The 14,324-nt window shown below is 44.1% G+C and overlaps 1 long non-coding RNA gene across 1 annotated transcript in view; it reads right to left on the reverse strand.

The window, feature by feature from the left end:
• Positions 1-4,750: 4,750 nt before the first annotated feature.
• LOC116264011 (uncharacterized) overlaps positions 4,751-14,324 on the reverse strand; it is a 28,320-nt gene continuing 18,746 nt past the window's right edge. The window contains exons 10-16 of the long non-coding RNA XR_007574600.1: positions 12,413-13,060; positions 12,109-12,341; positions 11,816-12,002; positions 6,072-6,412; positions 5,765-5,958; positions 5,461-5,693; positions 4,751-5,354 (exon numbers count right to left, since the gene is read on the reverse strand). This is a non-coding gene — a long non-coding RNA (uncharacterized LOC116264011). The remainder of the gene's footprint in view (positions 5,355-5,460; positions 5,694-5,764; positions 5,959-6,071; positions 6,413-11,815; positions 12,003-12,108; positions 12,342-12,412; positions 13,061-14,324) is intronic.

A 14,324-nucleotide genomic window follows, 5' to 3' on the forward strand; every position in this document is an offset into this window, starting at 1 on the left:
CGAAGGAGGACGGAGGGAGGCGTAGGAAGAAGAGACGCAACAGAGGAAGAGGAAGGGAGGAAAAGAGGACGAAGGGAACGAGGGAGGAAGAAGGAGGGAGGCAAAGGAGCGGAGGAAGAAGAAGGGAGGCAATGGAGGAAGAAAGGAGGTAGGAAGAAGGGAGCGAGGGAAGAAGAAGGGAGGAAGGAGGCAGGAAGAAGGGAGGCAACAGAGGAAGAGAGGAAGTCAGGAAGAAGGGAGGCGAAGGAAGAAGCAGGGAGGAAGAAGGGGAAGGCATAGGAAGAAGGGAGGAAGAAGGGAGGTGCAGGAAGAAGGAAGCGAGGGAGGAAGAAGAAGGGAGCGAGGGAGGAAGGGAGGCGCAGGAAGAGGGGAGTGAAGGAGGCGGAGGAAGGAGGAAGGGAGGCGCAGGAAGAGGGGAGCGAAGGAGGAAGAAGAAGGGAGGCACAGGAAGAAGGGGGAAGAAAGGAGGGGCAGGAAGAAGGGAGGCAGTAGAGGAAAAAGAATGGAGGTGTAGGAAGAATGAAGTGGGGTAGGAAAAAGGGATGCGGAGGAAGAAGAAGGGAGGCATAGGAAGAATGGAGGGAGGAAGAAGGGAGGCAGCGGAGGAAGAAGAAGGGTCCTAAGAAAGGAGGCGTAGGAAGAAGGGAGCGAGGGAGGAAGGAAGAATGGAGGAGGAAGAAGGGAGGCAATGGAGGAAGGAGGGAGGCGTAGGAAGAAGGGATGCCACAGAGGAAGAGGAAGGGAGGAAGATAGGACAAAGGGAACGAGGGAGGAAGAAGGGAGGCAGCGGAGGAAGAAGAAGGGAGGCAATGGAGGAAGAAAGGAGGTAGGAAGAAGGGAGCGAGGGAAGAAGAAGGGAGGAAGGAGGCAAGAAGAAGGGAGCGAAGGAAGAAGAAGGGAGGCAACAGAGGAAGAGAGGAAGTCAGGAAGAAGGGAGCGAGGGAGGAAGAAGGGAGGCGAAGGAAGAAGCAGGGAGGAAGAAGGGGGAGGCGTAGGAAGAACGAAGCAAGGAGGAAGACGGAAGGGAGGCGCAGGAAGGAGGAAGGGAGGCGGAGGAAGAGGGGAGCGAAAGAGGAAGAAGAAGGGGGGCAGCAATCTCAAGAAACTGAATAACTAAGTGTGATGACTGAGAAATAAACTTTCAGAAATTTATTTCTCAGATGAAAAAAAAAATATATTGCCAGGTTAAGGGGAAGAAGGGAGCAAGGGAGGAAGAAGAGAGCGAGCGAGGAAGAAGGGAGCGACGAGGAACGGCAGGCAGAGAAAGAAGGGATGGAGGGAGGAGGAAGAAGGGAGCGGGGAAGGAAAAAGGGAAGCGGAAGGGAGCGAGGAAGAAGGCGAGCGACGAAGGAAGAAGGGAGGCAGAAGGGAACGATGGAGGAGAAAGAAGGGAGAGAGGGAGGAAGAAGGGAGGCAGGGGAGGAAGAAGAAGGGAAGCGCAGGAAGAAGGGAGGGAGGGAGGCAGAGGAAGAAGGGAGGCAGAGGAAGAAGGAGGTAGGGAGGAAGAAGGAAGGCCGAGGAAGGAGGAAGGAAGAAGGGAGCCAACGGAGGAAGAAGAAGGGAGGCGCAGGAAGAAGGCAGCAAGGGAGGAAGAAGGAGAGAGGAAGAAAGGAGCAAGGGAGGAAAAAGGAGGGAGGAAGAAGTGAGACACTAGAGGAAGAAGAAGGGAGGTGCAGGAAGAAGGCAGCGAGGGAGGAAGAAGGAAGGCAGCGGAGGAAGAAGAAGGGAGGCGCAAAAAGAAGGGAGCGAGGGACGAAGAAGGGAGGCAGAGGAAGGAGGGAGGAAAAAGGAGGCAGCGGAGGAAGAAAAAAGGAGGAAGAAGAGAGGCGCAGGAAGAAAGGAGCGAGGGAGGAAGAAGGGACGCACAGGAAGAAGGGAGCAAGGGAGGAAGAAAGAGGGAGGAAGAAGGGAGGAACAACGGAGGCGGAGGAAGGAGGGAGGAAGAAGGGAGGCAGTGGAGGAAGAAGAAGGGAGGCACAGGAAGAAGGGAGCGAGGGAGGAAGAAGGGAAGCGAAGGAAGAAGCAGGGAGGAAGAAGGGAGCAAGGGAGGAAGAAGGGAGCGAGGGAGGAAGAAGAAGGGAGCGAGGGAGGAAGGAGGATGGGAGGCGGAGGAAAGAGGAAGGGAGGCGCAGGAAGAGAGGAGCGAAAGAGGAAGAAGAAGGGAGGCACAGGAAGAAGGGGGGCAGCGGAGGAAGAAGAAGGGAAGAAGGGAGGCAGTAGAGGAAAAAGAATGGAGGTGCAGGAAGAATGAAGTGAGGTAGGAAAAAGGGATGCGGAGGAAGAAGAAGGGAGGCACAAGAAGAAGGGAGGCAGCGGAGGAAGAAGAAGGGTCCTAAGAAGGGAGGCGTAGGAAGAAGGGAGCGAGGGAGGAAGAAGAGGAGGCAGCGGAGGAAGAAGAATGGAGGAAGACAGGAAGAAGAGAGCGAGCGAGGAAGAAGGGAGGCAGAGGAAGGAGGGAGGAAAAGGGAGGCGTTGGAAGGAGGGAGGAAGAAGGGAGGAAGCGGTGGAAGAAGTAGGGAGGAAGAGGGGAGCGAGGGAGGAAGAAGTAGGCAGGAAGAAGGGAGGCAGCGGAGGAAGAAGAAGGGTCCTAAGAAGGGAGGCGTAGGAAGAAGGGAGCGAGGGAGGAAGAAGGAGGAAGAAGAGGAGGCAGCGGAGGAAGACAGGAAGAAGAGAGCGAGCGAGGAAGAAGGGAGGCAGAGGAAGGAGGGAGGAAAAGGGAGGCGTTGGAAGGAGGGAGGAAGAAGGGAGGCAGCGGTGGAAGAAGTAGGGAGGAAGAGGGGAGCGAGGGAGGAAGAAGTAGGCAGGAAGAAGGGAGCGAAGGAGGAAGAAGGGAGCAAGGGAGGAAGAACGGAGGCGCATGAAGATGGAGGGAAGAAGAAGGGGCGCATGTACAAGGAGGAAGAAGGGAGGCGTAGGAAGAAGGAAGCGAGGGAGGAAGAAGAGAGGCGAAGGAAGGAAGGAGGAAGAAGGGAGGCGGAAGAAGATGGAGGGACGAAGAAGGGAGGCAGCGGAGGAAGAAGAAGGGTGGCAGTAAAGGAAGAAGGGAGGCAGCGGAGGAAGAAGAAGGGTCCTAAGAAGGGAGGCGTAGGAAGAAGGGAGCGAGGGAGGAAGAAGGAGGAAGGAAGAAGGGAGGCGTCGGAGGAATAAGAAAGGAGGAAGAAGGAAGCGAGGGTTGTAGAAGGAGGGAGGAAGAAGGGAGGCAGCGGAGGAAGAACAATGGAGGAAGGCAGGAACAAGGGAGAGAGGAAAAAAGAAGGAGGGAGGAAGAAGGAGGCGGAGGAAGAAGGGAAGCACAGGAACAAGGGAGACAGCGGAGGAGGAAGAATGGAGGCAGCGGAGGAAGAAGAAGGGAGGAAGACTGGAAAAAGGGAGCGAGGGGGGAAGAAGGAGGGAGGAATAAGGGAGGCAGCAGAGGAAGAAGAATGGAGGAAGGCAAGAAGAAGGGAGAGAGGGAGGAAGAAGGAGGGTGGAAGAAGGGAGGCATTGGAAGGAGGGAGGAAGAAGGGAGGCAACGGAGGAAGAAGAATGGAGGAAGACAGGAAGAAGGGAGGCGGAGGAAGAAGGAGGGAGGAAGAAGGGAGGCAGCAGAGGAAGTAGGAAGGAGGGAGGAAGAAGGGAGGCAGCAGAGGAAGTAAGAAGGAGGGAGGAAGAAGGGAGGCAGTGGAGGAAGAGGAAGGGAGGAAGATAGGAAGAAGGGAGCGAGGGGGGAAGAAGGGAGGCAGCGGTGGAAGAAGAAAGGAGGCGCACGAAGAAGGGAACGAGGGAGGCAGCAGAGGTAACTGTAAAAAAAAAAAACCGGAAAAACTTTTCCAGCACTCAGCTGGAAAATTTTTTCCAAAAATATATTTTCGTTTCCAGCCCCAACAGTCAAAAAAAATTTTCCATGTTTGATAAACTGGAAAAATTTTAAAAATTTGAAATAAGTTTCATGTGCTACCGTGAATTTCCAGCCCGTCAAACGTTTCCTAAAGGATGCAGTAAGAAAATCTTAACTACATCAATACAGTCACAAATGTGTGTCATGCACTCATCCAATAATAAAAGAATGAAAAGAGAAGAAAGCATAAGCACTGCATCATTATTATTAGTAATGATGCAACATCACACTCTGCCCCCTACTTGTCCCAACGAACAAGCACATTATAGGAAGCTTTTCTTTCAACAACATGAAAAGTAACAAAACAATAAAGCCCCCCAAATAAGTATTGAAAAGAAACGTTGTGCAAGTAACTGGCAAAACAAGGATAACCTTGAGATTCAATAATAAAGTCAACCAATCTGTTGAATCCCCATGCCCGCTCACAAATATTCTTCTCCTTAAATCAAATATTCAACAGAGTCAAGAGTGAAGTATTAATTGTTTAGCAAGGAGTACTTACTACAAGGAACCCTGAACAAGAACATTATAAGTCCATATTCAAGAACAAAATTAACCCTGAATCAAACCAATTTTCTTTTTCTTTTATTTTATACTCACATTGGCAAATATCCTTTGTTACTCAACTTAAGTCTGTGTCTGCAAAAGATTATATAATACTGATATCAACATTGTAAAACAAAAACTGCTTCAGATCTTTTGAACCCATCGTGTTTACAAAGTTCAATGTCATTTTCATATGCAACACATAAAGCAGAAAATGGAAACAGTAAAAAAGAGAACAGAGATGTGTTCAACGACAAACCTAAGCAAGAACTTCCATTCATTCGTCTTCATCTTTGGACAATACAACACCAAATGAAGGCCTTCTTTGCAAGCTGTTGATTTCCAGAAGCCAGAGTCTCGTTTCATAATAAAATCTCTAACGAGAACATTCATCCTCAATCTTGCGATCAGGTATTTCACAAAACCCACAACCACATTGCGCTATTTGTAATCATCCTTAAACAAGCATGACAGTTATACCAAAAGAAATTCAATCCCTGCTGCTTGCAGCCACCTAATCACACGCTCATTATTCAACTCTGAGTGACATCTCAAAAACCAATAACAATTTTTCTATAAGAAAGCCAAACAATAACGAATGAACACATCCCAAACTATTTTACCAATCACGCAATCCTCACATTTCATCTACTAACCATGACAAAGAAGAAACACTCAAAATTTTACTCCAATAAAACAAAACAAACTAAGAAAGAGTGGAATCGGTGGCGCATCTGAACTCACCTTAATAACAACATGCATCCAGACGATATTCTGATGATTAATCTCCAACTGCTTATTCGTTTGCCATCATGAATCTCCCTGTTTCTATCTCGATCTTCATCTCAATGGCACTTTTCATCTCCACCACCAATGCCCATTCAATAACACCACTGCAACAATGTCCAAAGGAGCATTGATATGCCTCAATCTGCAAAAAGAGAACATGGAGAACAAAGAAGAAACACTCAATTTTACTGCAACAAAACAAAAGAAACGAAGAAGGACAACGGAATCACTGGCCCATCCATGCTCACCTCAATAACGTCATGCATCTGGACGATATTCTGAAGATTAATCTCCGACAGCTGATTTGTTCGCCGCCATTAAACTCCCTGTTTCTATCTCAATCTATCTCGATATCTCCAACAGCTGATTCGTTCGCCGCCATTAATCTCCCTGTTTCTATCTCGATCTTGATCTCAATGGCACTTAATCATCTCCACCACCACTGTGACAATGTACAACGGAGCATTGATATGCCCTCAATCTGCAAAAAGAAAACGCAGTGAACGACAAGAAAATAAACGAAAGGAACGAGAGAACAATAAGAACCTCTACATCTTTCACAGGGCATTCTTGCAAGAAATCCTCATCCGCATCATCCGATTGCATCACCATTGTCACCCATTGACATCCGATGGCTCCGCCTCGTGAACGAACTCCTGCCATTAAAAGAAAGATATGCTGCCCAAAGAGCTCAATGGTGGAGCAAGAAACGATCATGGAGAAAGAAGCGTGGGAATTTGCCAGCCCTAACATGCAACAAGAAGAAAATCATTGGAGAAAATAGCGACTGACTTTTTTTGTTTTTTTCCTAAAAACCAATGTGGACTCGAAGAAACTTTATGGCGCATTTGATACCCACCGGCTTTCTTTCTTAGCAGATCAAACGCCATAGAAAGTGCGGGGATCAACCGTTCCACTTCATATGAGAAAAGAGTGGGCCACCGTCTTACCGATCATTGGGTTGGATCCCCACAAAATATCTGTTGTCAAACCCAAGTGCTGAAAAGAGACCCGATCCATACCTATGACCCTTTTCTCGCCATGCTCAACTACATTCAAGACCCTGCTGGTAGCATAAGTCTTGGGCCGTGTTTGAGTCAGGAGACAGCTCAAATGAATTAAATGAGCTTCTCTAAAATCTACCCTTTTATTTGATCAGTCGGTCTCGATCGTCATCCCCAACTACAATAAACGAGAAATCTGCACATTATCATATTCACTTATTTATAAAAAACTAATTAAACTGATGACAAGAACTACTCATCAAATGACAACATAAAAGAATATAATAGATTTTCGTGAGATATGGTCTCATTAAACAGCCATAAATGGCAAAAAGTTACCAGAACACACTTATTATCAAATATGAAATAAGTTTAAAAAAAGGAAATAGCACCCTGTCTCATGGGTGTGTGGTGATGACGTTGTAATCAACCAAGCCTATATAGAATCTCTAGAGACTAAAAGAAGGGTTGAATATGATTGTTATATATTTGAACATATTCAACAAATACAACACTAAATTGTAAAAAATTTAAACAAAAAATAAAATGATACCTAACTTGTAGAAGAAATCATGAAGTCAAACTTAGTAAATATTATAAAGAGACAAGTCTATAAATAACTTTTGAGAGAGAAAAGTAAGAACTAACAATAAATTTATCATAAAAAACATTTAACATGAAAAGATTTCTTAGCAAGTTAATCCTTGTCTGAAATGAATTAAAAAAACTATCATGTCTAATAAAAGTTTATATTTAAACCGTCGTCTAAAGCCCAACATCATAAACCTGAGTAAAAAAAACAATCATAAATGAGCTATTCACTAAAACAAAAGATATGCAAATCAAATAGCTCAATAACAAGTCTTGAAAAAAAAAGATAATGATAAGAGTATGTCAATATAAGATAAATAACCTTTTAACTTTTTAAAAGCCTAAGAATATATAATCATACAAAGCAAATTGAAGTAGTACATAAAATTTGACAAAAATGTATAATCCTGTAATGAATAGAAGAAATGACACCATATCTTTCATTGATGTTAAAGATATAGTAAAAAGTTAGGTACAAAAGCTTCATAGATCCCCAAACCATATCTTAAATTGAAAAACTTCAAACAAACTCATCATACAAAAGCATTTAAAAATGAGAAAAATAAGACGTGAAGCTCTTAAAGTAGTAATATCAGGAAAATGAATAACTTGAGTTAGCTTTTAAATCTAATTAACAATGTGCACGTAATATAAATAAAAAAAAATGACAACACATATTGGATGGACATTTAAGGATGTAGTAAAAGTTATCACCACAAGCTCCAAGCATCATTAAAAAAAGCTCAATAAATTCCCAAACCAGGTCTTCGAAATGGAAAACTCTAAAAAAAATTATCATCAAAAAAGTATTTAGAATCAGAAAATGTTTAATTAAGATAAATCATATTCATCAAAAAAATGAGAAAAAAGAAAATGTTTTGTCCACGAACCAGTAATCTCAAGAAATTGAATAGCTTCAATAATGTAATGTTTAACCAAGCTAAATCTTATTCATCAGCAATGAGAAAAAAAGAACGTGAAAGTCCATGAAGCAGCAATCTCAAGAAACTGAATAACTAAGTGTGATGACTGAGAAATAAACTTTCAGAAATTTATTTCTCAGATGAAAAAAAAAATATATTGCCAGGTTAAGGGGAAGAAGGGAGCAAGGGAGGAAGAAGAGAGCGAGCGAGGAAGAAGGGAGCGACGAGGAACGGCAGGCAGAGAAAGAAGGGATGGAGGGAGGAGGAAGAAGGGAGCGAAGGAGGAAGAAGGGAGCGAGGAAGGAAAAAGGGAGGCGGAAGGGAGCGAGGAAGAAGGCAAGCGATGAAGGAAGAAGGGAAGGAGGTAGGCAGAAGGGAGCGAGGAAGAAGGCGAGCGACGAAGGAAGAAGGGAGGCAGAAGAAGAAGGGAACGATGGAGGAGAAAGAAGGGAGAGAGGGAGGAAGAAGGGAGGCAGGGGAGGAAGAAGAAGGGAAGCGCAGGAAGAAGGGAGGGAGGGAGGCAGAGGAAGAAGGGAGGCAGAGGAAGAAGGAGGTAGGGAGGAAGAAGGAAGGCCGAGGAAGGAGGAAGGAAGAAGGGAGCCAACGAAGGAAGAAGAAGGGAGGCGCAGGAAGAAGGCAGCAAGGGAGGAAGAAGGAGAGAGGAAGAAAGGAGGCGCAGGAAGAAGGGAGCAAGGGAGGAAAAAGGAGGGAGGAAGAAGTGAGACACTAGAGGAAGAAGAAGGGAGGCGCAGGAAGAAGGCAGCGAGGGAGGAAGAAGGGAGGCGCAAAAAGAAGGGAGCGAGGGACGAAGAAGGGAGGCGCAAAAAGAAGGGAGCGAGGGACGAAGAAGGGAGGCAGAGGAAGGAGGGAGGAAAAAGGAGGCAGCGGAGGAAGAAAGAGGGAGGAAGAAGAGAGGCGCAGGAAGAAAGGAGCGAGGGAGGAAGAAGGGACGCGCAGGAAGAAGGGAGCAAGGGAGGAAGAAAGAGGGAGGAAGAAGGGAGGAACAGGAAGAAGGGAGAGAGGGAGGAACAACGGAGGCGGAGGAAGGAGGGAGGAAGAAGGGAGCCACAGGAAGAAGGGAGCGAGGGAGGAAGAAGGGAGGCGAAGGAAGAAGCAGGGAGGAAGAAGGGAGAGGTGTAGGAAGAAGGGAGCAAGGGAGGAAGAAGGGAGCGAGGGAGGAAGAAGAAGGGAGCGAGGGAGGAAGGAGGAAGGGAGGCGGAGGAAAGAGGAAGGGAGGCGCAGGAAGAGGGGAGCGAAAGAGGAAGAAGAAGGGAGGCACAGGAAGAAGGGGGGCAGCGGAGGAAGAAGAAGGGAAGAAGGGAGGCAGTAGAGGAAAAAGAATGGAGGTGCAGGAAGAATGAAGTGAGGTAGGAAAAAGGGATGCGGAGGAAGAAGAAGGAGGCACAAGAAGAAGGGAGGCAGCGGAGGAAGAAGAAGGGTCCTAAGAAGGGAGGCGTAGGAAGAAGGGAGCGAGGGAGGAAGAAGAGGAGGCAGCGGAGGAAGAAGAATGGAGGAAGACAGGAAGAAGAGAGCGAGCGAGGAAGAAGGGAGGCAGAGGAAGGAGGGAGGAAAAGGGAGGCGTTGGAAGGAGGGAGGAAGAAGGGAGGAAGCGGTGGAAGAAGTAGGGAGGAAGAGGGGAGCGAGGGAGGAAGAAGGGAGCGAAGGAGGAAGAAGGGAGCAAGAACGGAGGCGCATGAAGATGGAGGGAAGAAGAAGGGAGGCGCATGTACAAGGAGGAAGAAGGGAGGCATAGGAAGAAGGAAGCGAGGGAGGAAGAAGGGAGGCGAAAGAAGGAAGGAGGAAGAAGGGAGGCGGAAGAAGATGGAGGGACAAAGAAGGGAGGCAGCGGAGGAAGAAGAAGGGTGGCAGTAAAGGAAGAAGGGAGGCAGCGGAGGAAGAAGAAGGGTCCTAAGAAGGGAGGCGTAGGAAGAAGGGAGCGAGGGAGGAAGAAGGAGGAAGGAAGAAGGGAGGCGTCGGAGGAATAAGAAAGGAGGAAGAAGGGAGGCAGCGGAGGAAGAAGAAGGGAGGCACAAGGAGGAGGAAGGAAGAAGGGAGGCAGCAGAGGAAGAAGAAGGGAAGCACTGGAAGAAGGGAGGAAGAAGGAAGAGAGGGTTGTAGAAGGAGGGAGGAAGAAGGGAGGCAGCGGAGGAAGAAGAATGGAGGAAGGCAGGAAGAAGGGGAGAGGAAAAAAGAAGGAGGGAGGAAGAAGGGAGGCGGAGGAAGAAGGGAAGCACAGGAACAAGGGAGACAGCGGAGGAGGAAGAATGGAGGCAGCGGAGGAAGAAGAAGGGAGGAAGACTGGAAAAAGGTAGCGAGGGGGGAAGAAGGAGGGAGGAATAAGGGAGGCAGCAGAGGAAGAAGAATGGAGGAAGGCAAGAAGAAGGGAGAGAGGGAGGAAGAAGGAGGGTGGAAGAAGGGAGGCGTTGGAAGGAGGGAGGAAGAAGGGAGGCGGAGGAAGAAGGGAGGCAGCGGAGGAAGAAGAATGGAGGAAGACAGGAAGAAGGGAGGCGGAGGAAGAAGGAGGGAGGAAGAAGGGAGGCAGCAGAGGAAGTAGGAAGGAGGGAGGAAGAAGGGAGGCAGTGGAGGAAGAGGAAGGGAGGAAGATAGGAAGAAGGGAGCGAGGGGGGAAGAAGGGAGGCAGCGGTGGAAGAAGAAAGGAGGCGCAGGAAGAAGGGAACGAGGGAGGCAGCAGAGGTAACTGTAAAAAAAAAAAACCGGAAAAACTTTTCCAGCACTCAGCTGGAAAATTTTTTCCAAAAATATATTTTCGTTTCCAGCCCCAACAGTCAAAAAAAATTTTCCATGTTTGATAAACTGGAAAAATTTTAAAAATTTGAAATAAGTTTCATGTGCTACCGTGAATTTCCAGCCCGTCAAACGTTTCCTAAAGGATGCAGTAAGAAAATCTTAACTACATCGATACAGTCACAATGTGTGTCATGCACTCATCCAATAATAAAAGAATGAAAAGAGAAGAAAGCATAAGCACTGCATCATTATTATTAGTAATGATGCAACATCACACTCTGCCCCCTACTTGTCCCAATGAACAAGCACATTATAGGAAGCTTTTCTTTCAACAACATGAAAAGTAACAAAACAATAAAGCCCCCCAAATAAGTATTGAAAAGAAACGTTGTGCAAGTAACTGGCAAAACAAGGATAACCTTGAGATTCAATAATAAAGTCAACCAATCTGTTGAATCCCCATGCCCGCTCACAAATATTCTTCTCCTTAAATCAAATATTCAACAGAGTCAAGAGTGAAGTATTAATTGTTTAGCAAGGAGTACTTACTACAAGGAACCCTGAACAAGAACATTATAAGTCCATATTCAAGAACAAAATTAACCCTGAATCAAACCAATTTTCTTTTTCTTTTATTTTATACTCACATTGGCAAATATCCTTTGTTACTCAACTTAAGTCTGTGTCTGCAAAAGATTATATAATACTGAAATCAACATTGTATAACAAAAACTGCTTCAGATCTTTTGAACCCATCGTGTTTACAAAGTTCAATGTCATTTTCATATGCAACACATAAAGCAGAAAATGGAAACAGTAAAAAAGAGAACAGAGATGTGTTCAACGACAAACCTAAGCAAGAACTTCCATTCATTCGTCTTCATCTTTGGACAATACAACACCAAATGAAGGCCTTCTTTGCAAGCTGTTGATTTCCAGAAGCCAGAGTCTCGTTTCATAATAAAATCTCTAACGAGAACATTCATCCTCAATCTAGCGATCAGGTATTTCACAAAACCCACAACCACATTGCGCTATTTGTAATCATCCTTAAACAAGCATGACAGTTATACCAAAAGAAATTCAATCCCTGCTGCTTGCAGCCACCTAATCACACGCTCATTATTCAACTCTGAGTGACATCTCAAAAACCAATAACAATTTTTCTATAAGAAAGCCAAACAATAACGAATGAACACATCCCAAACTATTTTACCAATCACGCAATCCTCACATTTCATCTACTAACCATGACAAAGAAGAAACGCTCAAAATTTTACTCCAATAAAACAAAACAAACTAAGAAAGAGTGGAATCGGTGGCCCATCTGAACTCACCTTAATAACAACATGCATCCAGACGATATTCTGATGATTAATCTCCAACTGCTTATTCGTTTGCCGTCATGAATCTCCCTGTTTCTATCTCGATCTTCATCTCAATGGCACTTTTCATCTCCACCACCAATGCCCATTCAATAACACCACTGCAACAATGTCCAAAGGAGCATTGATATGCCTCAATCTGCAAAAAGAGAACATGGAGAACAAAGAAGAAACACTCAATTTTACTGCAACAAAACAAAAGAAACGAAGAAGGACAACGGAATCACTGGCCCATCCATGCTCACCTCAATAACGTCATGCATCTGGACGATATTCTGAAGATTAATCTCCGACAGCTGATTTGTTCGCCGCCATTAAACTCCCTGTTTCTATCTCAATCTATCTCGATATCTCCAACAGCTGATTCGTTCGCCGCCATTAATCTCCCTGTTTCTATCTCGATCTTGATCTCAATGGCACTTAATCATCTCCACCACCACTGTGACAATGTACAACGGAGCATTGATATGCCCTCAATCTGCAAAAAGAAAACGCAGTGAACGACAAGAAAATAAACGAAAGGAACGAGAGAACAATAAGAACCTCTACATCTTTCACAGGGCATTCTTGCAAGAAATCCTCATCCGCATCATCCGATTGCATCACCATTGTCACCCATTGACATCCGATGGCTCCGCCTCGTGAACGAACTCCTGCCATTAAAAGAAAGATATGCTGCCCAAAGAGCTCAATGGTGGAGCAAGAAACGATCATGGAGAAAGAAGCGTGGGAATTTGCCAGCCCTAACATGCAACAAGAAGAAAATCATTGGAGAAAATAGCGACTGACTTTTTTTGTTTTTTTCCTAAAAACCAATGTGGACTCGAAGAAACTTTATGGCGCATTTGATACCCACCGGCTTTCTTTCTTAGCAGATCAAACGCCATAGAAAGTGCGGGGATCAACCGTTCCACTTCATATGAGAAAAGAGTGGGCCACCGTCTTACCGATCATTGGGTTGGATCCCCACAAAATATCTGTTGTCAAACCCAAGTGCTGAAAAGAGACCCGATCCATACCTATGACCCTTTTCTCGCCATGCTCAACTACATTCAAGACCCTGCTGGTAGCATAAGTCTTGGGCCGTGTTTGAGTCAGGAGACAGCTCAAATGAATTAAATGAGCTTCTCTAAAATCTACCCTTTTATTTGATCAGTCGGTCTCGATCGTCATCCCCAACTACAATAAACGAGAAATCTGCACATTATCATATTCACTTGTTTATAAAAAACTAATTAAACTGATGACAAGAACTACTCATCAAATGACAACATAAAAGAATATAATAGATTTTCGTGAGATATGGTCTCATTAAACAGCCATAAATGGCAAAAAGTTACCAGAACACACTTATTATCAAATATGAAATAAGTTTAAAAAAAGGAAATAGCACCCTGTCTCATGGGTGTGTGGTGATGACGTTGTAATCAACCAAGCCTATATAGAATCTCTAGAGACTAAAAGAAGGGTTGAATATGATTGTTATATATTTGAACATATTCAACAAATACAACACTAAATTGTAAAAAATTTAAACAAAAAATAAAATGATACCTAACTTGTAGAAGAAATCATGAAGTCAAACTTAGTAAATATTATAAAGAGACAAGTCTATAAATAACTTTTGAGAGAGAAAAGTAAGAACTAACAATAAATTTATCATAAAAAACATTTAACATGAAAAGATTTCTTAGCAAGTTAATCCTTGTCTGAAATGAATTAAAAAAACTATCATGTCTAATAAAAGTTTATATTTAAACCGTCGTCTAAAGCCCAACATCATAAACCTGAGTAAAAAAAACAATCATAAATGAGCTATTCACTAAAACAAAAGATATGCAAATCAAATAGCTCAATAACAAGTCTTGAAAAAAAAAGATAATGATAAGAGTATGTCAATATAAGATAAATAACCTTTTAACTTTTTAAAACCTAAGAATATATAATCATACAAAGCAAATTGAAGTAGTACATAAAATTTGACAAAAATGTATAATCCTGTAATGAATAGAAGAAATGACACCATATCTTTCATTGATGTTAAAGATATAGTAAAAAGTTAGGTACAAAAGCTTCATAGATCCCCAAACCATATCTTAAATTGAAAAACTTCAAACAAACTCATCATACAAAAGCATTTAAAAATGAGAAAAATAAGACGTGAAGCTCTTAAAGTAGTAATATCAGGAAAATGAATAACTTGAGTTAGCTTTTAAATCTAATTAACAATGTGCACGTAATATAAATAAAAAAAAATGACAACACATATTGGATGGACATTTAAGGATGTAGTAAAAGTTATCACCACAAGCTCCAAGCATCATTAAAAAAAGCTCAATAAATTCCCAAACCAGGTCTTCGAAATGGAAAACTCTAAAAAAAATTATCATCAAAAAAGTATTTAGAATCAGAAAATGTTTAATTAAGATAAATCATATTCATCAAAAAAATGAGAAAAAAG

This window comes from Nymphaea colorata, chromosome 11 (assembly GCF_008831285.2).
Source record: "Nymphaea colorata isolate Beijing-Zhang1983 chromosome 11, ASM883128v2, whole genome shotgun sequence".
Classification (NCBI taxonomy): domain Eukaryota; kingdom Viridiplantae; phylum Streptophyta; class Magnoliopsida; order Nymphaeales; family Nymphaeaceae; genus Nymphaea; species Nymphaea colorata.